Source organism: Gopherus flavomarginatus, chromosome 14, assembly GCF_025201925.1.
Source record: "Gopherus flavomarginatus isolate rGopFla2 chromosome 14, rGopFla2.mat.asm, whole genome shotgun sequence".
NCBI lineage: Eukaryota > Metazoa > Chordata > Testudines > Testudinidae > Gopherus > Gopherus flavomarginatus.
Window position 1 is genome coordinate 4385032 of NC_066630.1, and position 27091 is coordinate 4412122.

Sequence of the window (27091 nt, forward strand, 5' to 3'; positions counted from 1 at the left end):
GCTTGTTTGTGCAAATAGCCTGGGATCAGGCTATGATTCCTGGATCATTTCTCTCCTTGCGGAGGTTGGGGGACAAGAGCGAACTCTGTGACATCTCGGGGATGCAGCAGGTTCCTGTGGCCCCTATGTCGAGGGGAAGGACTTAGAGGCAGCGGGGAGAGGATGTGAAGCAGGACCTGGCGACAAAAGGGGGGCCCTACCGATACCCCCACTCAGGAGGCTCAGGTGTGTGAAACAAATCCCAAACCCTCTGTTATGAATTTTTTTTGTTGGCACGCGCAGGAGGAAGTGATGGACTGGTTCTTTCTGGAGAGCGGCTGCCAACCCCAAGCAGCCCCCTGCGGCCCCCCAGCCCCTTTGCCAGCATTTGTTCCTAGCAGAAGGGCTGTTTGTGTGCTGTTTGGGCTCCTTTTCTTTGTTTTAAGTGTGGCTACAATCAGCTGCTGAGAGGCTCACTGCTCCGGTTCGTTCTCTGCCAATTTCACTGAGAGCTGGCACCACAGGCGGCTCCGGAGGCAACGAAGAGAGGCTGGGGAGGATAGATCATGGAGGGGAAAAAATGGACACATGCCATTGACGGAGCGGCGAGGCTGCCAGAATGCCAGCAGGCAGCATGGGGCCAAAAAAAAAAAAACCCCACACAGAGCAGAAAAGAAGCTGGCAGCCCATCTCAAAGCAGGCGGTGGCTGAGTTGGGAGAGGTGCCATGGAGGACGGGCTGCAGCGAGCAGGCAATGCGGGAAAGAGAGAGAGAAAAACAGACAGACAAATTGGCAGAGGCAGGACAGGTAGCAGACGGCGAATCGGGAGAGGAAAAAGGTACGTGTCTTCATTTTAAAGCGACAAAATCTGCGGGTGTGTCGGTGTGTGCTGCATGAATATTTGTGTGCGGGCACACGGGTTGGTGTGTGTAGTGTGTCTCTGAGCATGCAATGGTATGTTAGCCTGCGTCCGTGTGTGGGGGCATGTCGGGGTGTGCGCTCACACAGCTGTGTGTCTCCTCTCACTAGATTGGGCTCTAGCCCCGTGGTGCCCCTCACACCACGCTGGCATTTCCTGCCCTGCTCTGGCTTTGGAAAGCTTTGATGAAGCCTGGGTAGGGGGGATGAGCCCTTGGAGAACTCGCCGGTGTGGGGCCTGCTCCTGTGGCAGGGGTTTCGCGGGGAGATGCATTTCACAGCCACTTTGTGCTGAGCGGGCGTGGGTCTGTCTGAGGGGCTTGCAAGGCAGGTGCCTGACTCCAGAGGCCAGCCCGGTACTGGGGGGCCGAGGCGTTTGGGTTGGGATGGGGCTCTCACCCGGCTTTGCAGCAGGTATGGGGGGGGTTACAGATACAGTAGTGCCTCTGTTCACGTTAAGGAGAGCTGATCCATAGCAGCACAACACGCTGGCCTGGACGTGCCAGCCCAGCTCACCACTGCACGAACTGCTCCAACTCGGGTTTTTGTGCAGCTCGGAAATACTCCCAGGTTTTCTGGGGGAGAACAGTTTCTTTTTTCTTGCCTTGGTGCATGACGGCTCTAACTGGCAGGGCAGGCAGAGTGAGGGGGCGCTAGGGGGCTAGAGGAAAACTGCCCCCGCTCGGTTATGAGACCTTCCTTGCATTTGTAAAATCAGAACCGCAGCCAATGAGGAGGGCATGGAAACAGGACTCTGTCAATAAATTCCTGGAACCTATTGAATGGAGGTCGCTTTAGACACGGTGTGAGGCTGAGGCAAGAGCCAGGTGCCAAATCCCGCACAACGCACGCTGGGTGTAGGGAGTCACACGGCCCCCAGCCTGGCCTGGGTTTGCTGTAGTGATCCCGCTCCACAGGAAGAACTGACGGGAGACTGGGTTCTGTGCTGTTCACAAGCGGGGAGTCGGGCAGAAGAGAAACCCATTCGGCCATCTGAGCACTTGGGTTTTCAGATGATAGGGGAAAACTGGAGCTGAATTTCAGGGAAATCTGTTATACGATGGGAGGCTCTGAGCCAAATTCTGTGGCTAGCAGTGCCCGTGTACATCCGGAGTCACAGCACCGGAGCTACTCCAGATTCACACCAGTCCATCCACACTGCTCCTTTGAGGCTTTGACCCAGCGACAGCAGATGACTTTTCTGGCCAAAGACGCATTTCTAGTGTTGCTGAGCAGGGGCTAAAACCACTCCCGGGGGGTTGCTGATTTGAAATGTTTTTTGTCAAGGAAATTGGGCCATGTGCCAGGTGATTCATTTTGGCCAAGTCTCTGGCTCTGCTCTGGCCGAGCGGACTTGCGGGAAGCAGAGAAGGGATTACAGAGGCATTGGTGACAACTAACCAGGGTGTCAAATAAATGTTCTGCCCCCCATTGAACATACCAGGGGTGTGTTTCTTTCTCAACACGGAATCTGAGTGGGGGACGGGGGCAACCAGTTGTCCAGGCAGCTGCCATTGTTCTCAGGGGGAAGGAGAGTCCCGGGGTCCTTAGTGGTGCACACTGTTTAGTGGGTTTGCAGCAGTGCTGGGGTTCTTCTTCAGTACCGCACTGTGGGCCAGTAACGAACCAAAGGCTGCTGTAGAGTCAATGGCCGATACAGAAATAGCCCTTTGTCCAAAGCCCAGTCACAGCAACGGAAAAGCCTTGGTTTGACTTACAGGGACTTGGGATCAGGGCCTGTAAGAATAAGCTTCAAGGGCAACGAACGGGAGAACCGAGTAACAAAACCAGACCGGCTCACCGCGATTTCAATGACTCTGTTCTTGCCGGTGCCGCCGCAAACGCCTGTCTGGTGTAGCACGTGCCGGAGAGCTGCTGGGAGAACAGGGATTGGGTGCCGCCGCGATGCGCACGGCCCACACTTTGGTCTTTCTTTGTGCCTAAGGATTCATTCACTTTTCCTACACGACCAGTCTCCTAGAGCCAACCGTCTTCGGGCTCCACCCCCACCAGCCAGAATGGTCCAGGGCCAGCCGGGCACTCGGAGCTTTGCAGAGAGACCGGTTCGAAACACGGGCCCAGAGCCAGGATGCCAAGTGCTTATTCTGAGGGAAGAGAGACGCAGCCCCAGGGGGTGTCCCCAGCTCTGTGGGGAAGGGAGAGGGACACGCTGCTAAGGCCCAGCGAGCGTCGATGCATCATACAAATCTATTCCTCTTATTTAATCCTAGGGTTGTGGTAGCATCTAAGGCCCAGCTCCTCAGACTCCCATTGCTGTCAAGCAGCAGGCTGGGTCCCATTGATTTCAATGGGTGGTTGGTGCCTAAACATGGTGGATGATCTGGCTTAAATGCCCCCGTCGGAGTGAGGCCCCATTGTGCCGGGCACTGTATGTACGCAGAGAGACAGAGCCGACGAGCACTCTTGCTAATACAAGGACAAGACGCCACAAGGAGCGAGACACAGGAAGAGAGACGTGAGGGCCAACAGAGGACTATTTAAAAGCCCACCTGGGTAGGCAGACAAGTGTAGCTACTAGAAGCGACCCTTCCTGTTGCAGGCTTACGTCTGGTGGGAGAAAGCTGTGTGGCAGCCACTGCCCTTCCTGTGCAGCCCAGGGCAGAGTTCAGCAGTCGGGCATGGGAGAGCTCCAGAGGGAGGCAGTGGAGCAGATAGAGGTTCCCTGGGGTGTTCACGCGTGCCCAGAGGGCTCTCCCAGCGATGCTGGAGGGAGACAGGCACGTCGGCGTCCCCCACACTCAGCGGGGACAGAGCCTTCTAGTGCTCAGGGCCAGAGGCGATACAACTCCCACCGCTCAGCCACTGGGGCATCCCAGCGCAAAGAGCCAGGGAACCATGCTCCAGCCTGCGCCTTGATCTGGGCAGGAGCCACTTACAGAGCGCGCCAGGCACGCTGCGAAGCAGGAATGCGTCCCCTACCCCTTCTCTGCCCTACCCGTTCCCCGGATCGAGTCTCTGGCGAGGGCCAGACCCATCAGACTCTGTCCCCCTGGCGTCTCTGCTGGACGTCCAACATCCTGCTCAGGGGCCTTGCTGAACTGGTCAGCCCCATGGGCAGCCAGGATCCCATTATACCCCCACACACACTTTCCTTGGCCTCTCCTCACCTGCCCCCTAACACTGCTGGTCCCCCAGGACTCCCATAAGTCCCACCCAGGGCAGGGCCTGACCCCTACGCGCACACACAGCTGGTGTCTCTCCAGTGCACCCCTTCAGGCATTTCCTAGGTGAGCACAGAGCACCTCAGAGCCGGCTGATGGTCTGACAGAGACCCCTGCCCTGGACCAACTCCCCTGGAGCTGGCTGAGAAAAGTCTTCACTCAAGCTGGGAGCGCCTACGACACCTCAAACATGGAGAGCTGCCACCTCTCCCTCCTGCCCTCTTCTTGCGCCCCCCTTGCTGGACTAATGACCTGATCCCTTGGGGGAGGCCGCAATCCCCATGGTCTGAGCCCCACTGTAGAGGTGTCAGGCAGTGGTTGGCCTCATGCAAATATCACATGGGTGGCTTCCAGAGTCATCCATTTTTCAGGGACAACCACACCAAGCTGCAGCTCCTTTCTGCAGATCTCCATGGGAAGTACCTGGGCAAGCAGAGCCCCACTAGGTAAAAGGGAATGGAAGGGGATCCCGGCAGCAGCGCTGAGGGTGCCCCAGGGTCTTTCCCCTTCCCCCTCTACCTCCTCCTCCTGTCTTCTTTTTTCTTCCATATTTCAGTTCCTGCTTCCTGCACAAAGCGGGAGGTCTCCAGAGACTCCAGCCAGATGTTCTCTGCAGCACACCACATTGCTCTGATAATAAAATATTCAGAGCGTCTCTCTGCCTTTTGACATAAAAGCCTTCTGCAGCTTCCCACCCCGTGGAACCCAGCCCCATGGGCACCGCATTCTCACAAAGCCACCAGCCCCACGGTGCGAACCGGCTCCTGAACCAGCAGGGAGCGGTTGCCTTTCTCCTGGGCTGCTGCTGCCCTTCGTCAATGCTCCTGCCCTCTGTGCTGTGGCACGGATGCTCATCCCCGTCCTGGCAAGGGTGGTCAGCTGTCTGACAGCCCTCCTCTTCCTTTTCTGCCACCTGAGGGAGCGTTCAAACCAACACACCAGACATCCAATGGCTGCCTTAGCAGAGACAGGCCAGAGGGAAAGTGGTCGCTCAGTGAGTGGGGCAGGGAATGTCTGTGCCAGCCTGCCAGTCAGCTTGCCAAGGCTGGCAATACATGGTACCTGCCTCATGGCCATGGACACGCTGTAGTTATGCAGGATTTGCCAGGTGTCACCTCACCATTGGTCTATCTAGTCTGATTTCTGTCTCCGGCAGCGGCAGCACCTGTACCGAATGCTTCGGAGGCAGGGAGATGCATGGGAACAGTGCTTAGCAGTGGAGGCCACAGAATGAATGTAGCTGGTGCTCAGTGTGTGTACTACACGGTGCGGTTCCTGCAGCAGTGCCCCATCGCTCCAGCCACTGCTGTTGCAAGCATCTGATGTGCCTACAAGATCTGGCAGGAGCAAAGTTTCACAGCTGGAAGCTGGGTTTCGAGAGAGGACACCTATTTCTGTCTGCATCTAATGTTTGGACCAAAAATACAAGACAATCTGAAACCAAACTGGAATATCGACTTCTGCACGTAACCCTGGCACCTGGGCAAGGTCTGACTGTCAGATCTAGGCTGTGTTACATAGCTTCCCGTCTGCTCAAGAGCTGCAGCTTTTTCTCTGCAACCTGGGGATACTACAACATCTGTCTGTGGACACTGACCATCCAAAATGAGCAGGAAGGAGGGCTGGGAAGCTCTGTCCTCCTCCCACGAGCTGGTCGAGCAAATGTCAGAGCTACCTCCATCAGCACCTCCACTTGCAGGGTAACCAAGGACTTGGGCTCAACTTCCAAAGCCCCCAAAAGACAGTTTCCATTTCTGATGCTTTCACCAGGGGAAGTCAGCATGGCTGCAAAATGGCCATTAGGCAACAGCCTCCAGCAGTCGTAACGCAGCACCCGACCAAACAGGCTTTCACCTGATCAGCAGGGAGCCGGTCAGAACCACCCACTGGGTCAGACAAAACGGCAGCCAGAACTAGGGTGGCAAGGGAGATCGTTCTTTGAGACCCGTCTCTTCCGCTGGAGGAGAGCAATGGCTTGGATCACCACATGGTCAGAACCTGCTGCACTTTACTGGCCTAAGCTGATTTTAGGGTTATTGGAGATAAGTTCTCCTAAAGTTAACTTCTTTTGGTTATTTTTGTAGTACAGTGGTGCCCTGAGATTGGCATCCCAATGCACTAGGCACTGTACAAACACCTAGAGGGAGTCTTATTATCTAAATAGACAAAACAGAACAAAGAGTGGGAGGGGAGACTGAGGCACGGGGAGAGCCACTCTCCTCTCCATTAGATTCTTCATGGGATTGGTATCAGGAGTCTTCATGGACCTGGATTACAAACTATTTCTGACCCTTGCCAGAACAGGTGGTGTCTGACTGATTAGCACAGGGAGACGGTGTATTCCCACCGCAGGGGGGTTAGTTTCCTGCAGTCCCTGTTATTTGAAAGCCACGCCTGGTGATTGTCACATCCGGACTGTCAAGGCCTTCTCTAGTGCCTGGGTTTACCTGTGGCTGAAGGCTAGATGGCCACACAGCTCTACAATGCTCCATGAGCTCGCCTGCCTCCCCATTCCTTGGCCTGTACTTCCCCAGCCTGTGCAGGAAGCTGTCCCAGTCTTACCAGGCTAAGATCTCAGTGACACCAGCTGCGAGTGCCCGTGTCCTCGCCAGCTGTGTGCACCTGAGCCTGGTATCTACAAAGGCTGGGCATGCCCTCTCCGCCGGCTCCCAGCCCCCAGAACTGGCCGCAGGCTCAGAACTGCTACGGTGGGTCAGCTCACGCAGAACACGATGGTTAGCGGCACACTGGGCCCCAGCGCAGCGGCGTCTCATTAAGTAGAGAAAGGCCGGCCATGGTGCGAGGCACAAAACGCCAGTGATTCGTAACCCCTTTGTCCCTCACTGCCCCACAGCTCTGACCTGTGCGAGGGATTCCCCTTCTCGTCCGCTCCCAACATCGCCCGCTACTTTCCCCCACTTCCGCTGGGCCTCTCCTGGCTCCCGGCAGTCCCCTGCCTGACCTCACTCAGTTCCCTCGCCTGCACTGCAGACCAAACCCTACAGTCCTTACACCTTGGGTAGATACTGAGCAAGGGGCGTCCCAGGACCAGCGGGAGAACCACAGAGCAGTGGCTGGGACCAGAGGTACTTTCCCCGAAGTTCACTGTGGTGCCTTTCTCCTCACACTGCAGCTATTTCCTGCCTTTGCTTTGACCCACCTGAACACAGAGAGTTTGAAACTGGGCTGTGGGTGTCTGCATCTGGCCGCTGTATCTGCTCCCCGGACAATGCAGGACAATGCAGCTATAGCGAGTCCACACAACAATTCAGAGAAATGTGGATAGTTCCAGGTGAGGGTCCCAGAATCCTCCTCGGTGCCTGCTGGGAAGGCAACTCCCGTGAGCGTCACCAGCTTCTTCTACGGAAGTGACAACAGCCCCTTTGTATTTCTACCCAGTCGTGCATCCTATTTTTTTAACACAAACCCATGTGGTTTGGTTGGACGAGCTGGGGGAGATGTAAAGTGTGTCCGTATCCACCTGAGCTGGCACACTGCCCTCTGCTCATCCCACCAGACTCCCTCCAAAGCACATGGGCCCAGGTATTACACCGGGGTGTTTGTCACACTGGCAAAAGGGCCAGGCTGGGACACACAGACTCACCTGGAAGAGTCCTGTCCTCCAGGAGTAGACCCCGCAGTCAGCGGGGACACCTGGATAGTTCAGGCTAGGCAAGCGAAGTCTGGCTCTAACACAGCCCAGGTTGCTAGACAGAGCCTAGCGGTGTCTGCGTGACAGACAGGCTGGATGAAGACCCTCGGAGGGACCCTGGCTGCTGGCCGAGGGAATGTTTCTGTAGAACTTTACATTTGATGGCCCAGGTTTTCAGAGGTGAGACCTTCCAGGGCCCTGCTTTGGGAGGTGGGGGCTCAGCCCTGGCTGTATATCAGACCCCTCCACTCACCAGTGCCTTGGCGCCTCCTCCTGGTCACTCTGGGGATTAGCTTTTGAGGCTGACATCCCCATCCGCAGTTTGCACGCCATCGCTCCGTCCCTCTCTCTGGTCTGCAGCCCCCTCTCGCCCCAGGGACCGCAGCGTCCTCCTTGTGACTCTGCCCCTGGGCCTGGCCGCTCAGCATCCCCCCCTTCGGGAGTACTGGCCTCCCCAGTCTCTGTCGCTCCCACAGTTCACTGCCCTGCTGGTGCCACTTCCCCAGTGACGGGTCGGGGAACCCAGGCCTGCCCTCTACTCCGGGTTCCAGTGCTGGGACCCTCAAACCAGCAGCCCTCACTGCTCCTTCCCTGGACTGCTGCCTACGCTCCTGGTTCCCCCTTTCTCTGGGAGTAGCAGCTGCTACTCCCCCTTCCCGGGGCATGGCTGCCTGTCAGGGCCGGCTCCAGGCCCCAGCGTGCCAAGCGCGTGCTTGGGGTGGCATGCCACGGGGGGCGCTCTGCTGGCTGCCGGGAGGGCGGCAGGAGGCTCCGGTGGACCTCCCGCAGGCGTGCCTGCGGAGGGTGCGCTGGTCCCGCGGCTCTGGTGGAGCATCCGCAGGCAAGCCTGAGGGAGGTCCACCGGAGCTGCGGGACCGGCGAGTGGCAGAGTGCCCCCCGTGGCATGCCGCCGTGCTTGGGGCGGCGAAATGGCTGGAGCCGGCCCCGCTGCCCATTCCCACTGCAGCAGCCCTGTCGGTTGTGGCTGGTGGCCCCACCTGTTCCTGCCCAGCTGAACCTGCTTGCAGTCAATTCCCTGTTCCCTGACTCTCCCTCCAGGTGCAGCCTGTGGCGTTCATGGGCCTCGCTGGCCACCTTAACCCCTTCCAGTCCTGAGTGGGGTAGACACCCCAGCGCAGTCTCAGTTGGGCACCTCAGAAATGTAGGCCCCCAAAATCACAAGTTGCTTTCAAGCTTCGTGGCTTTTCTGTGGCCCAGGGCGGCAGACAGAGAGGATCTGCAGTGCCGGTTCCATGGGCCCCTTGTGCTAGGGACGAGGGGTTAGTGGCCGGCCTGCTCTGTGCTAGTGACTCTCCCGCTCTCCTTGCTCAGAGATAATTAACTTCAATTCAGAAGGCATTAATCAGCCCCTGATCAGGTGACAACAGCACTAGGGCTCAGCTCTGTAGCTCTCCCTCATACCTGTCACCACAGAGAGATGGCTGTTAATGGCCCTGTAATTGCTGCGCCAATCTCCCAGCCTTATAGGCCAGGAATAATAATTAGATCAGGGGAAGGAAAGGACTTGGGGCAGCGAGGGAGCCTGGCATGGCAGGGGCTGTGGGGATCTGGACTGCCCCTGTGCCCAGCTGATCCAGAGCTCCTCACCCACTAGAGCTCCACCCTGCCCACAATGAGCCCCGAGCTGTTGAGCACCCTTCTCTCTCACTACAGCCAACCACAGCCGAGGGCACTCAGCACGTCACAGGATCAGGCCCAGCACCAGGACGTGCCCCCAGAGGAGCATCGGGAAAGGAAGGAGCCCCCAACTTGGGGGCTGATGGGACAGTGCTGCAGTGCTTTGGCAGGTGCGGAGAGTGAAACCTAAATGGGGGCTAGATACTATGGTGATGGGCACATTAAAGACACCTGCAATGACATTGATTAGCTAGACAATGACCGGGCACTAATTCTGCTGCAGCCACTGCAGCACCATGCAGGGCAGCTTCGTTAATGACCCCTTTGAGACAAGACCCTTGGTCTCCCTAGGCTCTTCATTCCAGCCCAGCTATGGCCTCCCCACCCCCGTGAGCCCTGCTCCCCACCCCACCCCCAAGGAAATCAGCCCCCATCACTGGTGCTCCTCCTCCCACCACAGAGGTAGGGCAGTGGACAGGCTCCTCTGCCAATCCCAGCGGGCACGAGGCAGCTCTGGGGTGGAGCCCCCCAGGAACACTGTGCTTGGTTCTGGACACTTGCTTTCCCCTGGAAAGATCCTGGCATCCAGGAGGGGGTTCAGAGAGGACGAGGAGAAGGACCCCAAGGCTGGAGGGCTGGCTGAAGAGTGAGCTCCGGCTCCGTCCCTGGCTGCTGTGTGATGGCCGAGTGAGCAATGGGATCAGAGTCTGCACAGAGATGCATCACCAGCCCAACCCAATGGGCTGGTGGGTGCCCAGGAATCACGGGATGAAACTGGGAGCGAAAATCGGGGCTGACTGTCAGCAAAATCCACCTGGCAAATCTCCCAGCCAGTGGGGGCAGCTAGCTCTCACGTGACACAGTTAAATCAGAAGCACCAGCGAATGGGCAATAGGGAGCAAACCTGCCCAGGCAGGTCCACCTGGCCTTAGACATGCTGCTGGGCGAAAGCCTTTGGATCAATGGTTTATTCACCCAGAAATGCCATTTTGAATCAAGCAAAATGATCTGTGAAGTCGACATAAAATTGCTGAATAGTTTCAGCCAAAACCCCTGTTTTTTTCAGGCCAGATTGACAAGAGGAGTCAATAAAACCAGGGGCGAGGAGGAGACTTCTTGCTCCTCTGACAATACCCAGTTTTTGTTCGTTTTTGGGTTGATCTGAAGCTATTTTTCCCCAGTGTTTTGGTTTGGCCAGTGAACCAAAATATCTATTATTCACACAGCTCTGCATAGATGCAGATCCCCTAATCCTGGGGGTCTTTGCCATACCCCTGATTTGGAACTCCCCAGCCATGGCTTCACGCTGGGTTCCTCCTCTGATCCCTGCGGAGTTACTCCAGATTTACACCTGTGTCAGATCAGGATCAGGCCCCAGGACTCTCCTCAAAATCTAAAATCCCGTCTTTTTTGCAATGCTCCTGAATTCCCCACAGACTCTCCCCACGCTGTGGAGACTGTGCTGCTGTCCGGCCACAGGACTAACTGAATGGCTGGCTTGCTAGGAACACTGGGGTAGCTGAGCCAGACAGAGCCAGACAGAGCTACAGCTGACAGCAGAGTGCTCTGCTCTGAGCCACGTCGGCAACGAGGCCCAGGCATCCGTCTGCCTGACAGTCCTCAGCATTGCGGTGTGGATACAGACCCCAGCTGGCGGGGCAGCACGTGGGCTGTAGCCTGTGAAGCAGAGAGACTGGGTCACGCTCTCACAGAGGCAGAGCCGGATGCCACAGTCCTTACAGGACAATCCAGCTCTCCTGCTTCCCAGGCTGCTGTTATAGCCACTTGACCATTCCATTCTGCAAGCTCCAGCCAAGCCAGGATGAGACAGGGTACGGTTCAGGATGATCGGGTCTCCAGTGAAGGGGTGCACGGTCCCCTCAGGACAAGAGATGGGTTTCATCACCCGGGGAGAGGGCAGGACAGAAAGGAAGGTGGCTTCCCCTGCCCCTGGACTGGGCCCCTGCTAGTTCTGGTTCTTTGTGACCCACTGTTTCTCTCCAGTCCCACTTGTCCCACCCCCTGCTTCAGGTTCCATAGCTCCCAGCCCCCACCTGCCCCATTCCATGTAACCCAGCCCCGTCCAGCCCCAGTTCAGAGCCACAGCCCCCTCCTGCGGGGGACTGTCCTGAGCACCCTGGTTCTTCCCCTCGCAGAGAACTCAGTTTTCATTCTCCTCATTGAGGTCTGTAAAACAGCGCCGGCTCCCATCAGATTGCTAAACCCACCTCCCCCCACCAAGTGGGCCGCAGGGGCTGGGATCCACCCCCATGGCTGAGTCCCAGAAGAGGCCGGTGCAGGTCTCCGCTGGGGAGAGAAGCTCTGCAGGACAGCGGCTGCGTGGAATCCCACCCTGTAAATCGATAAATAACCGTGCCTGGCTGGGGCCGCGGGGGATTGCGAGGAGATGCGGAACGGCCAGCTAATCAAAACATATGCCACAGAGCGGAGATTTTTTTTTTCAATCCACTTGGTAGCGTGAAAAGGAAATTAGATGCCAGTAGGTCTGCAAAACAGCACACACCAAAACCTGCCTTAGTGCTGCTGGCAAGGCAGGAAGTCAAGGGCTCATTTAACTTCAGCCGCCTCTTCTTGCTCTGTTCAGGCAGTTGCTGTCATAGGCTTTCCTCCCACCCCAGGCCAACGCCAAGATCAAGAGCAGCTGGGCCCCAAATCTGGTCCAGGCCAAACACCAGGGGGATAGTCACCTTCACACCAGCCTGTCTTCTGGCCTGCTCCCCCAGCCTCTCCTCAGATAGCATCCGGATCAAACCGCGCCGCCTCTCCTTGCATTGTTGTCCTGGGCTCTACCAAGAGCAAAGGAGCAACCCAGTGCATAGAGAAAATACCTGCAGCTTCCAGCTTTGAAGAGGTATGCAAATGAGAGACAGCCCCATGGGGACCATGCCTGTGCATCTCACTCATTTCCTCTTGCATACCCCAGACTAGGGGGCAGGGGGATGGAGTAGAGGAGGGGGGTTTATGTCCCAGGCATGGGATTTGCCTCTAAAGACTGCAGCCCCATGGAGCTGCCGCCCCCAGTGCCCTCCCCGAGTTGCTCGTGGAGTAATAAGCTATGCATGTAGTGTAGAAATAAAACATGTTCTGCAGAACAAATGATGTTAATTTGCTGAGAGGCTCTGAAGCTGAGTATTAGCGAAATGCCTTGAGGGAGAGAGCAGCAGCTGTGCTGGAATTCATGGCAGCATGCCGAATTAGCACTGCCATGCATCATAGTCAGAGGGGAAAAAATTACCAGCGAGAGGGGGAAATGAACCACCGCCACCAACCCTGACAGTCGGGCGGGGCAGGGCCAGGCAGATCAGGAGGAGACTGCCCTTCTGGGGCTGGATCCCGCAGGGGCCATGTGTCTGTCCGCAGCCCCACATGTATCCAGGTGCCTATCTGTCTGGCTGGTCCAGCTCTTCCCGGATCTGCTTATTCACCAACCAGGCTATAGCCAGCTACTGCTAGAGGATGAGCACTTCCCGGGAGTTTCCTGCTGCTCCTGCCACGTCCCAGGAGAACTGAGACTGCTCAGTGCTTTAATGGCACACACCTTGTCACCCTGCCCCTCTCTGATTGCCACTGTCTGACTGAACAGCGCTCTTCCCGGGTCCATTTCTCCCTCCTCTGGGGCTCGCGTCCTTGCCTGGTCACCTCCCTCCTCTCGCTGGCTCTCTGTATTGGGGGGCTATTAATCTGCCTATTTATTCCTCTATTTATTACTGACCCTTGAGCCACCTAAAGTCTGTAGATCCTCATTGATTACTAACAATGCAGCTGGCTTATGGATCTCCAGCCTCTTCTAGGCCATCCATCTTCCACCCTTGGCTTCCGTCTGTCTGCCTGACACCACCAGGCCCTGGGTGCTAGGAGCATGCTGCAACTTGTACATCACATCTTAATGGACGATTCCAGTAAAAGCCTTGCGTCTGATGAATATTTAACACAACTCATCAGTCTCTGCTGGCAGATGTGTGTTTTCAGCTTGGTTTTCCCCTTCCTCCTTTCACCCTTTCTTACATCCTGCCCTGCACTGGAGCTCGGGGTACAGTGGGGTCGTGATCAGCTGGCATTTCCAACTGGCTACCGGATTCTTCTTTGCTTCCTGTCTTAGAGTGTTAAGTAACATTGTCATGAGCGGTCGAACAGTTGATGTGTCCCACCCCAGAGGCTGCTGCAGTTTGGTGGTATTGGATTATTTCTGTGTCTATAAAGTTTGTAAAGCACTCTATGGGCGAAAACGGGAGGTCATGGGCTATCGTCAAAGTCCATCAATGCCTAAACTATTTAAGACCAAACAAGCTCACTGAGTCATTGTGATGGAGTAGGGGCTGTCTGTGTGGGGAGTGGGAGAGCAGGGGAGGACTTTAGGGGATGGACGATACCGGAGCCTGTAACCTGAACTAGGTAAGGGGGGGGAAAGGTCAACACCTTTCCTCGGGAAGGAGGATAAAAGAAGAGAGTGGCAGGAGGGAAGCAGTTTTGAGTTTGGGTTTGGGGCTGTGTGGGTGGAATTCAGGGTATCCTAGCTAGGATCCAAGCACCCTGAAAGCCCAGAAGGACTCGATGGAGGGGTCCTGACTGTGCCTACAAGCTCTGCTGTAACCTGTGTTCCTGTTGTCCAATAAATCTTCTGTTTTACTGGCTGGCTAAGAGTCACTGTGGGTCCCAGGAAGAGGGGTGCAGGGCGGGACTCCCCCACACTCCGTGACAGTCATCAATTATACAGCCCAGAAGGGACCATTGTGATCATCTTCTAGGCTGACTTCCCACATAACTCAGGCCAGGGACATCTCTGAATTCATTCCTGTCTGAATAAGAGCAGATCTTTTAGAAAACATCCAGCCTGGCTTTAGACCTTTCCCATGGTGCCTAGTGTGAGTTTCTCTTGTGTTGCTCTCAGCCCCCGGCTCTCGTTGCTGATTGTTCTCTATGGTTTTGGTATCCCTTGCAGATGCAGCCCGGCCCCAAAGGGATCCCTGTTCATCACTGGCTCTCACTGGGTCCATCACACTGAGGATGCCATTTCTCCCACCGAGAGAGTACAGAGCTTTGACTGTAGGATAGCTACGCAGCAGTCCAGTGGGAACCTCCACCGTCGTCCCCATGAGCCCTCTCCCACTGCACACACTGAACTGCATCAGCATCCGCTGGCTTCGGGAGCTCGCATACGCTGCTGTGAGAGATGAGGCCAGGCCAGGTGCCTTCCCCTCCTCGTAGGAATATTCCTGGATTTTGGCTCTTTCACTGGGAGGTGTAGGAGGAACCTCCGAGGCCTCAGCAGAGGATGTCTTACAACAGCCAGGCGGCAGTGCCCAATGTGTCTCTCCACACGTCGCCAGCTGGGTGTAATGGTGCACGCGCGGCGTGAGCACACGGCACTGGGCCGCAGAGTTAGCGGTGTGCTGGGAGGAGGCGGGTTATGTGCTTTCAGGGATACACCCATTGCTGCTCAGCTATTGCCCGGGACACTTGGGACAGCCCTCTGGAATGTGGGAATGAGCACGAAGGCCTCCTGGAATTTCACGAACAGCTCCTTTGGCACCGGGTCATGGCTCAGACCGGCACAGGGGCCTAGTGAGAACATGTCAGGGCACGTCCAGGGAAGGGGAAAGCAATGGTGAGTCGTTATTTATATGGCACCATCACTATACACGGAGCTTTACAAACCCTGACACCACAAGGGGCCCCAGCAAGGAACTCACAGTCAGACTGACAGCACGCCAGGCGGGGATGGCCAGCCATGAGGAGAAGTGGGCTCACAGCTGGGATCTGAAAGGAGGGTCACAGAACCCGGGATGATCATCATCCTTTGTTATTTGCATCTCAATAGTGTCTGGAGACCCCAAACTGAGACTGGGCCCCATCGGGCTAGGGGCTGCACGACAAATCTCAGTTCTGGTCCCGGTCTCTCGGAGCTTACATAAGACAGATAAAGGAGAGGGGACACTGAGGCATGGAGCACCCTGGGTAACACAGGAGGTCAGTGGCAGAGAACCCACATCTCCTGAGCCCCAGTCCAGAGCCCTATCCACTGGACCACACTGCATCTCACAGACTCAACTCTGATTCCTGAGCCACGCATACAAAACTGCTCCCACCTCCACTCCATGTTGCCAGATCGAATTCCACTGTCCACAGCACTGGGGTGGCCATGCAGATACCCCTGTGCGTTCAGTTCTCAGCCCTCTGCTGCACCTCTCACATCGGGCCCGGCTCTGAGAAACATCGGATAGAGCAGTAGCCAGGACAGACAGACAGACAGACACCCCAAATCTGTGCCCAAAATCAAATGACCTCCTGGGCTTTCATTCGATATCGCATCCATTTCCATGGAAACGCTTTCCATGGGCTTAAGGCTTCCTGCCAACCGAAAAGGCTTGGCTAATCTTCCAAAGCCCAAACACGGGGTTAGGGTCTTTTTTTAACAATGTGTTTTTATTTTTGGAGAGGAAGGTGAGAGAGAACGAAATAGAGAATATGTGTGGCAGGGGAGCGCGGGATTTACTTTCCTTCCCTCTAAACCCCACAGAGCAAAGGTATGTATGCAGGAGCTGGCGGTCACTGTCAGGTTACATCTGCTGGGGCATGCAAGAGCGATTCCAGATGCACTAGAAGTGCCGTGCTTGAATTTCAATTTCATCGTCTCACAATCATTTTCAGCCTCCTCTTAGTGCCACATTAACGAAGCCTGCTCATTTGAATGCATAATTAGTCCAAGCATTCTACCTCGCTAATTTCGAAGCAGGGGAAGGGGGGGGAGGAGGGTTGGAATTTGCATATTAATTTAGCAGAGGGAGAGGAAAATTGTTTACCACTTGCTTCTTGCTGTTGATCACAGCAGACTTAACTCTTTCGTAGGTGCCATCTGGAGCGGTGGGCGAGGCACTCCGAACGGCACAAGGGACAGGATGCAAAGGTTACATGATATCAGTTAAATCTACCCTGCAGCCCAACACGGTATCTGCACTCACCTGGCATGCGGTGACTCCTTCATTATCAAGGCCTGGCCAAGGTGGTGTCAGCTACGTGACACACTGCAAAGAAACTGGTGTGACCTGGGGAGGCACAGAGGGCAGCAGAGTCAGTCCTTACTAGGAGCGCAGGCCCAGCTGTATCTGGGGGGAGGAGAATGGGGTGCAGGAACTGAAGGCCTCAGCTGCCCCCTTGCCAGTCCCAGCAGAGGGACATTTGTAGGAAAGGCTGCAGCTCCTGTGGACCAAAGTATGGCTGCATTGGAGATTCCTGGGCTGAGCACAGCTGTTCTGATCCCTTCCTGGCTCAAGGACAGTCGATCAGCACGAAGGATGGAAAGTCCAAACTGAGCAAAACAAAAGTCTGTTCGCCCCATGTTTAATTAGCTTCTGGAACTCACTGCCACCGGATGTCGGTGAAGCCAAGAACTTCATGAGAATGAAAGAGGGACTGGACATTTATACAGATAACAAGACTCTCCAAAGCTATTATCGTACGTACGTCAACCAAAAGAGGTTGAGAAGGCGTATAAAATCTCCTGCTTCAGGGCTTAAGCGAATCTCCAGCTACAAGGGATCCTGCTACCTATTGGTATCCAATACCAAGAGGAGGCCAGAAGATGAAGATGTAGCTCTATCTATCTAACCATCCCTCCGTTCATCCCATGCTCATCACTGTGATAAACGACTGCCTCCCGACAGAATGACCCCAATGTGAATGAAGTGTTGTGTGCAGCACATGGCCTGGGGCCGGAGAGCAGGAGATAAGGGGAGCAGCAGAGAAAACGAGTGAATTTTAGTTCTGAAAGTGGGACAATGATAGCTCTGGCTGGAGCCAGGCCAAGTTGGGCCCACGGCCCCCCAGCCCCCGGGTGTCTCTGCAGCTCCTGTGCTATTCTCTTCCCAGGTTCATTAGGAGGGCCCAGCTCCTGGCTTCCTCCAGAGAATGCTGGGGAAATATGAATGACGAGGATGCAGTGAAAGGGAGATGGTGGGTGAGAAATGGTCTCCTCTGGCAGTGCCAGCTACTGTGCAAATAAGGGGTCAGATTGTGTTGTGAAGGCCAAAAATATAATTGGGTTCAGAAAAGAAGTAGCTAAGTGCATAGAAGACAGGTCCATTTATGGCTATTGGCCAAGACGGTCAGGGGTGCAACCCCATGCTCTAGGTGTCCCTAAAAAGCTGCCTGCCAGAAGCTGGGACTGGATGAACGGAGATGGATCACTCAACAATTACCCTGTTCTGGTCGTTCCCTCTGAAGTGCCTGGCACCAGCCACTGTTGGAAGACAGGACACCAGGCTGGGTGGACCATTGCTGTGACCCACTGTGACTGTTCTGATGTTCAGATCCACGGACCCTGCTCTGGCTGCTTGGCAGGGGTCTCCTCAGGAGCTGGAGAACAGCTGTGAAGGAGAGGACACCCCCACCCCAACCCCAGAACCACCAGCATGGACAGGTCCAAACTGACAGTCCAGGGAGGAAAGGCTCTGTACCCTGTGCCAAGCCCCTAGGCCTCCCTCTCTGCCCCTTCTCCTTAGTTTCCCCTCCAGGAGTGGGGACAGACTCTGACGACGTCAGGGTGGATGTTGTTTTAACAGGTTCCAAGTGTCTCCACATTTACATTTGTTTCCATTTAGCACATTTAAAAGGCAGAAAGGATGCTGTGAATGTCACTGAGCAGGCACAAGAAGGATGGGAGAGAAATTCATCACAGGCCACCTCTGTTCTGCCTGCCCTGCTCGTCCTCCCCCGGCACCGAGAGGACAGGCTCTCTCCGTTCCATGGTCAGGGCTGCTGCTCTCTCCAGCGAGTGGCAAGGAGTCCCGGGTGTGCAGCCCCTGTGCAGGTGGAAGGGCGCTGGGGAAGCTGGGGGGTGCATGCCCCTGACCTGCAGGAGGCAGGTGCCTTGACAAGTAGCTCCAGGGCTGTGCTGGCGAGGGGGCAGGCCAGAGCCCACAGTGTTCCTGGAGGTCTGACAGGACGGGCTGGAAGATGAGGTCCTCCCAGCAGCTTTCCAGTCTCCCCTCACTCTGCTCAGGGCCTGATTCTGAACAGCTCCACATCTTGGTGCAGGTCAGCTCCAGACCCAGTGCCAGACCCTGGGACTGGGGCTCATCCCCAGCAGATTCAGATGAGAAACTTCAGTTCTCCTTCTCTCCCGTCCCATGCCGTTGGGGGAGGCCTCTCTGCCCAGGAGGTGCAGTCAGACGGACTGGGCGGGCAGGGCACCCTGGGGCTTGGCCCTAGCAGCCTGCAGGCAGGTGGGAGGTGGGTGTTTTCCTTGTAGGGGAGGGGGCCAAATGCCTTGGAGAGGGTCTTGCCAGCGACGCTGGAGGCAGAGCTGCCTGCGCGGCGTGTGGCAGCATCTCGGCAGCACTCAGGGAGGAAGCGGCTCAGCTTGATGCGAAGCCCCCCACTGGCTCCTGCTCATCGGAGTGAGCCAAAATGACTCGGTTTGTCTGGAAACTGTGGGTGTCTTGAACGGGTTGGGGGGTAATTTGTCTGTCTCCTGCAGCTGGCTGTCACTTCACATCTGTGCACCAGTTTCATTTTCACTATCTGTAAAAAATCCCAGGTCTGACAGGTAGTTAAAAAAAACCCAACCAGTAACCCACAAACCATTCATCTTGAGCAAAGCAAGTGGCTGGGAGCCTGGGACGGCTCTCCAGTGCTGGGGGGGAGGATGGGGGGTGAGAGGAGACGCTGTTGGGACGGGGACACAGAGATCAGAATCACTGCTGGTCCCATATGACGGTATATCGCAGGGCTGTGCTGGGCCTGTGAGCGGCCTCGGCTGCAGCCGGATGCTGTCTGGAGAGAGCAGAGGGGAAGCGCATAAGCTACCCATGGGATTGCTGAACTGGGCTGAGAGGAGAGCTCAGCAAGGCGAAGGATGGGGGCAAATGGTGGTGGGAAAACTTTGGAAATTTTGGTGTAAAAACGTTGGATTTGTGAGAAGCGTGGAGCCACGCTAGAGAGGAAAGTGGGGACTGACCCTTCTCGAGCAGGTGCCAGGCCTGCACTGGGAGCTAGAAATGGCCTGCAGGGCACGAGTGATTTGTTTTGGGGTCTCAGACTGGAGAACATGAGACGTCTTGTCCCAGGTGCACAGAAAGAGGAGCCGGGAGGTGTTCCCCCCTTGCCATGGAAGTGGCTGGGTGAAGCCAAGGGAACAGGAAGCTCCCTGGCATGAAACCAGAGACCATAGAGCGTGTGGCTAGGATGTCAGACTATGCACAGAACATGGGTACAGCGGATATTGTGTCTACAGTCACTGGTTTCCAGCTCAGTGTCACATAGAGTCACTTAGGACCAGGACTCAAAATTGTGAAAACTACTATTAGAAATGTAATTCTCCTCTGTTTTATGACATCACAGAATATGGCGGAGCTGGCCACGCTGTCATGCTAGGTAACTTTGTGGACATATGGTCACAGGCGTTTTCTGACATGCTTTCATCCCCGGCACCTCTCTGCTCCGTCTGCTCCAGCTCCCAGCACTACCCGCCCTTGAGAAGCAGCTGATTCTCCCTGAGCAGCGATAGAGGTGAGCTCTCTCTTGCTGCACGCTGGGCTTGTCCTGCCATACCAAAGGGAGGCGAGAGATGGTTTGGACCAGTGGTTCTCATCCTGCGGCCCAATCAGCTCACAGCTGCGACCCATGTGACATCCTCAGGGCCACACAGACAGTATATCTATTGCGTGGATGAGGCCCACCTAACACACAGAGCTGCATATGCAGCCCACAGTGGTAATGTAAACAGGTTGAGACCCGCTGGTCTGGACATTCGCTGTACATTTGATACAATTACACAGTTAAGTGTGCGTGATTTCAAAACACACAAAGTTATTAAAAACCCACCGAAACTGCTCCATTGTCATTCCGTTCAAAAGCCATTGTCACACAAGCGTCCTTTTAGAGTCTACGGAACTGGACATCTTTCTAATATCGTAATATTAAACAGATGTGACATCTTGCTCCATCCTGCTCTCACTGACCCCAGGGCAGCCCCATTGCCAGATGCCCAAGTGAGGTTTGCACACAGCCCTGCAGGAATGCATAAGAACAGACTTACTGGGTCAGACAAAAGGTCCATCTAACCCAGGATCCTGTCTTCCAACAGTGGCCAATGCCAGATGCCCCAGAGGGAATGAACAGAACAGGGAATCACCAAGTGATCCATCCCCTGTCGCCCATTCCCAGCTTCTGGCAAACAGAGGCTAGGGACACCACCTCTTCCCCTCCTGGCGAATAGCCATTAATGGACCTATCCTCCATGAACTTATCTAGTTCTTTTTTGAACCCTGTTATACTCTTGGCCTTCACAACATCCTCTGGCAAGGAGTTCCACAGGTTGACTGTGCGTTATGTGAAGAAATACTTCCTTTTGTTTGTTTTAAACCTGCTGCCTATTCATTTCATTTGGTGACCTCTAGTTCTTGTGTTATGAGAAGGAGTAAATAACACTTCCATATTTACTTTCTCTATACCACTCATGATTTTATAGATCTCTATCATATCCCTCCCTAGTCAACTCTTTTCCAAGCTGAAAATTCCCAGTCTTAGTAATCTCTCCTCATACGGAAGCCATTCTATACCTCTAATCATTTTTGTTGCCCTTTTCTGAACCTTTTCTAATTCCATTATATCTTTTTTGAGATGGGGTGACCACATCTGCAGGCAATATTCAAGATGTGGGCATACCATGGATTTATATAAAGGCAATGTGACATTTTCTGTCTTACTATCTATCCCTTTCTTAATGATTCCCAACATTCTGTTCGTTTTTTAGACTGCTGCTGCACATCGAGTGGATGATTTCAGAGAACGATCCACAATGACGCCAAGATCTCTTTCTTGAGTGGTAACAGCTAATTTAGACCCCATCATTTTACATGTATAGTTGGGATTATGTTTTCCAGTGTGCATTACTCTGCATTTATCAATACAGGCAAGTCTCATTTTACTCTGGGGTTACGTTCCGCTGTCAGCGCTTAAAGCAAAAATCGTGTATAGTCAAAATTACATTGAGTGTAATGGCGGGTGGAATCGCCCGCACTTCAGGTACAGTATTTAAATAGTTATTTTTCTCTCTTGTTTTTCTTTTTGCTGACAGTGCAAAGCTGAATTCGCGCATGTTAAATGTGCGTAAGATGAGACTCGCCTCTACTGAATGTCACCTGCCATTTTGTTGCCCAGTCACCCAGTTTTGAGAGATCCTTTTGTAGCTCTTCACAGTCTGCTTTGGACTTAACTATCTTGAGTAGTTTTGTGTCATCTGCAAATTTTCCCACCTCACCGTTTACCTCTTTTTCCAGATCGTTTACGTTAAATAGGACTGGGGTCAGTACAGACCCCTGGGGGACACCACTATTCACCTCTCTCCATTCTGAAACTTGACCCTTTATTCCTACCTTGCTCAGTAGGCAGGCAGGTGTGTGTGAACAGAGGAAGCCCTAGATGTGTAATATAACACCCAGTGCATGCTCCAGGGACATGCCCTTTAGCCTGAAAATCCATCTAGGCACTTGTGATTTGCCAGGACAGTCTGGGTGACCAGACTGCAGTAGCAGGGAGCGGAAAGTAAGTTCCGTCACACGGAGGTACAAAAGAAAGTGTTTGGCAAACGACGAGCCAGCGTGACTGTCTCACCTGTTCATTGCAACGCCTTTCGCTGCCTCAGCCGTGGCCAGCACCGCTGACGCCTGACAGACCAAACAGCAGCCGCCAGAGAACACAGGAACCTCTGGTAGCAGCAGGCCTGAGCTCTTTGCTGCTGCGGCTCGCTGCACTGCATGGAAGGGCCCAGCTTGCCGAGGGTTAACATCTGATTACAGCCTTTGTCTCTGCATCAGTGTACATAATGCGCTCCTCATTTGCATACTGCAGTGTGCGCTCAATTAAAATGAACTTTTAATTTCTTCTAAGTAAATTACTTCTTCCCGGTACGTGACGCGCACAAATGTCAGAATAATGGGAGAGCCTTAATGAGCTGGGAACTGGAGAGGGGGGTGTTGCTGGGGGAAAAATACCCCCCGCCCCAGATCCTGCCTTGCAAAGGAATGGAAACGAATGGAATAAAAAGCCCAGGAACTCAGGGAGGGCAGCGTCTCCATCCCCTTCTGATCCATCGTGCAGGCTGCTCACACTGTACCTGGGACTGCGTGACACCCATGGCCCAGCATTCGGTCTCGCACAGTGCATGAGGAAAGGAAGCTCCCTGTCAACCCGCAGGCCAGCTGCCTTTCCACCCTCACTAGTGTGGAATTTCTCCCAGTCACCCCAGCCACCTCTCTCCCTGGGTCTCCTGGGCTGCCATCCCCTGCAGCAGAGCCTTGGCAGGAGCCTACTGCCAACTCCGCACCTACAGCATCAGTCTCCACCATTTACATGAACGTTGGAGAGATGTACAAACCCAGATACCGTGGAACAAAGGACAAAACGGGGTGGGGGAGGGAGGAGACAGCAAACTGCAGTAGGAAGGGTGAGGCAAGGGCACAGGGACACACAGAATGGAACAAGAGGGCAAGGGCAGACGCTGCTACCTGCACCCTTCTTCTTGCTCGCAAAGACTCTCCCTTTCCTCTAATACATGAGACTATGTCATAATTGTCAGTCGTTCTGCTTCTCTGCTGCCCAGCCTCTGACTATGACCAATTCTGAATGCCTCAGGGAAACCCCCAGGCCTTAGTGCATCTAATTGTGCATGGAAAGAAATACTCTTCCTGACCCCTTATGCCCTGAAGCATGAAGATTGAGAACACTCATAATGTTCCTTCCTGTTGGTGTCACTGCGATTGCTATTCTTATGCCTATTTTGAATCTGCCCCACCTACTTACCTCCCTTAATATGCTGTAGCAGAGAGTTCCACAGGAGAACCTGATGCTGCTCAGTAGAGCCAGAGGACGGGTGGGAGGAGCACATTGCATGAACAGATGCACCACGTGAAGGAATGAGTATCCTGGGCTCCCAGAACCATCCCTGCAGGCATCCTCAGAATGTACCTCACCCTCGGCAAGGAGCAAGGCTGGGAAGGAAGGGGGAGTCAGGTGGGGACGAGCGGGAGCTGTTACCAACTCACCAGCGACCCGCTAGGTGCTTCCGGGAGGGCAGTGAAACAAGGAACAACCCTATCGAGACCCACTTCCAATGAGTCAGTCCATCTGAACTAGCCTCTGGGATGTCTCCCACGGAGAGTCACCAGCCGCTGCCCCAGACAGGCAGGGAACAGCAGCCTCTCCTGCACAGCCAGCGGGCATCAGGTGCTCAGGGTATATCCCAACAAAGCTTGATCACCTCCCTCATCTTCTCCTTGCTGTTTGCTTTTTTATTTTTCTTCCTATTTGAGAGGGGGCCTCTCCACAGCACTAGGTGCCACGGCAGACCCCAAATCTCCACCCTCTTCCCAAACATGCAGGCAAGCCGGACACCCTAGATCCAGCACCTTTGTGGTCTGCACTGACCCTCTGCCGCGGAAATCCTCAATCCCGAGAGCAATGGAAAGAGGGAGCTGCTGAGAAACGGGCCCCACCTGTCGAGAGAGCCCCATTACCAGAGTATCTGGGCGCTGCATGGCCCATAATGGATTGATTCTCACACCTGCTGTGTGGCAAGGCAGTGCTAAGATCCCCCTTGTACAGATGGGAAACTGAGGCACAGAGCGGCTAAGTCACTTGCCCAAGGTCCCATAGAGCAGAGATTAGAACCCGAACCAACCCTCATCTCTTGAGGATTTATAAACCTACAGAGCTGTCCGGGAACACTCGCCTTCGGCCTTTGATGGGTTTACTGAAACGAGGCGCAGTCTCCAAGGTAAGCGGCGGCTGCTGGCTCTTACTGAAATGAAGGTGTGCCTTTGGAATCTCCCTGCTTCTCCCTCAGCCCTTCCCTGGACCGACAGCATCTGGCTTCCCCTCCGCCTCTCCTCTGGACGCTTCCTAGTCCTCCTGCGTTTTCTGCATAGGCAGGCATCCCCAATGGTACCATGTCACGCTCCAAAGCCATCCCACTCATGGCCTAACAGGTGGGCAGGGGGTGTCATTAGCCAGTCAGTTCTCCTGCCTCCATCCCAGGGTGGGCTGTCATGGGAAGAGATGGGGAGACAGAACAGACCCCACCCCCCAGGTGTGCAGGGAAGCAGCACCTCCTGTGGTAGGATGCTGAGGAACGGGCTCACACCTTGCTGCTGCATGGCTGATGTCTGTCCCCTTCGCCTGTGGGCACTGGGTCTGTGATGGTGGCACCGTGCCTGACGGCTGGAGACGCAGGGCCAGATGGCAGGCGAGATTACTGGAATTTGATTTTCAGATAAATCACAAACCTGGATGAGCGAATGGTGTTCCAGATGCATTAGCCATAATCCCCTGGAAGGGAACCCTTCCAAGGAGACAGCCCCTGTGCCAGCTCTGATAGCAGCCGGGTAATCCTGTCCTGTGGAGAGGCGCAGGGGAGCCAGTCTGCAGCCACGGGGGGAGGGTCAGAGGCTGTCCAGATACACCACGGCTGTGACGCTGGTGTTAACTGTGACCCACATTTCAACAGGGGCTGTTGAGGGGCCAGGGCTGGTGCTGCTGGACTCAGGTACATGGCATGCTGAGAGATCAGTCTGATGCCTCGGTGAGATCTCTCAGTACCAGGTTGGCAGGAGGATGGCTACGCTGTCTCAGCAGTTTTGCTTTTGCACTGTTCATCCAGGAAATTACTGGAAATCTCTGCCACCTGGATTTCAAACCGACAGGAGTGTGTTGCTGCTGTTCTTTCTGTATTGTTTGTGCCGTGTCACAGAGCCAGGCCTGCCAGCATGGCAGCAGGTGAAGCCACAGCCCAGCCTGGAGGAACGAAAGAGAAAGTCTCTAACGCGATCGCTGAGGTTGTGGTGAGGGCCATGCGATGGTGCCAGAGCCAGAGCAGTCTCCCTGGCACCTCGCCCATGCACCAGAGCCAGATGCTCGTCTCCTTCGAGAATCCCAAGGCCGTTCCAGAGATGGGCTGGAATCATCCAAGTCAGTTATTAACCCAGCTACCCAAGAAGATGATATGCTTTGGAGTCACCGACCGTGCAAGTCTGTGCACAGACCAACATCTTCTAACCAGCAGGGAGCCGGCAGTCAGACACTCAGTCCCTGCCTTGCGCTCAGCTACAAACATTGCAAGGCCAGTGGCCACCCACTCCACACGCCCTTCGCTGCTCCCTGCCCCATGTGCTCTTGCGGCTCCTCCATGCCACCGCTACCACCTTGAGCAGCAGAAAAGCAGGGGGCAAACTCCCCCAAGCAAGCTAGCACCGTGACCCCAGGAACTCGTTGACCCTCAGTGGCTCAGAGGGGTGGGGCGGGGCAGGGCGGGCAGGAATGGCACAGCTAGTGCCTGGGTGCAGGGGGTTCGCTCCGCAATCAGCAGCCAAGCAGCGCTCACCACGTGGCTGCTAACGGTGTGGCGTTGACAGCCAGGGTGCCACCAGCCTCTGGGCTACAGAGAAAGGTTTCAATTACACAAACCACAGTGCCTTTAAATATTGACGATGTTGATCCATCAAGTAATAAAACTGTATCTCTGTGCATTCCGCTTGTTAATTAGGCTGTGATAATTACTCCTGGATGGCACAGCCAGGTCTGGAACAAGAGGCACTTGGCAAGGTGGCTCGGCGAGCAACGTCTTGAACTCTCCCTCCTGCCGTTGGTTTGGCATCAGTGCAGAGTCCCACCTCGCGGGGGGGCACAGAGGCCAGAACTCGCTGTATACAGGTCCCGAGCATTGTGCTTTCCTGCTCCCTGACGCAGCTCTGGGGCAAGCTGAAGCATTTTCAGTTAGACTTTCCCTGTAGAAAAATGCCACTGGCGTGAAACCAGAACATTAGCTGGAAATTTCCTGGGTCAACACAGGGCTTGTTGGGAAGGTTTCTCAGGTGCAGGAGGGAATTTCAGATCAATGCCAGAGAGGAAGCTTACCCCAGCAGCACCAGTGGGTGAGTGGCCAGCAGGGCCTACAGAGCCGGTCTCTCCCCGTGGCTCATGGAATATCGATTTATTTATACAGAAACAGCTCCAGCAGGAGAGATCGGGAGAGACTGACTCGCTAGTGCCAGTCATACCAGGGACTGGAACCTCATCTCCCATATGGCAGGGGAGAGCTCTACTCACCGGATTATTCAGGGGTGGGTCTCAGACCTGGTCTACACTAGGAAATTAGCTCAGTATAACCACACCACCTAATCCCCAGTGTAGACAGCGCAAGAGCAATGAGAGAATTCTCCCATCAACCTAGCTACCACCTCTCAGGGAGGCGGAGTACCAACGCCAATGGGAGAAACCCTGGTATCTGCCTGGTGGGCCTTGCCCACATGCTCAGAGTCTAACTAATCACCCTATTTGGGGTCAGGAACAAAATTTCCCCTGGGTCAGATTGGCAGAGACCCTGGGGTTTCTTTGCCTTCCTCTGCAGCCTGGGACACGGGTCACCTACTGAATTAAACCAGTGTAAAAGGTGAATTCTCTGTGACTTGAAGTCTTTAAATCGAGCTTTGAGGACTTCAATGACTCAGCCAGGGTCAATTACAGGAAAGGGCGGGTGAGGTTCTGTGGCCTGCAAGGTGCAGGAGGTCAGACTAGATGATCAAGATGGTCCCTGCTGGCCTTCAAGTCTAGGAGTCTGGGAGCATATGTAGCGTCTTCACTGAAGTGCTGCAGCGATGCAGCTGCCGTGTTTTATATGTAGACAAGCCCTGGCTCTTGTGTTTCTTC

At 54.8% G+C, this 27091-nt stretch overlaps 1 long non-coding RNA gene across 1 annotated transcript; it reads left to right on the top strand.

The window, feature by feature from the left end:
- Positions 1 to 22213, top strand: LOC127034142 (uncharacterized). Its single transcript, XR_007769313.1, has 3 exons — positions 1 to 818; positions 14331 to 14996; positions 16238 to 22213. It is a non-coding gene; the product is annotated as an uncharacterized LOC127034142 (long non-coding RNA).
- Positions 22214 to 27091: the final 4878 nt, after the last annotated feature.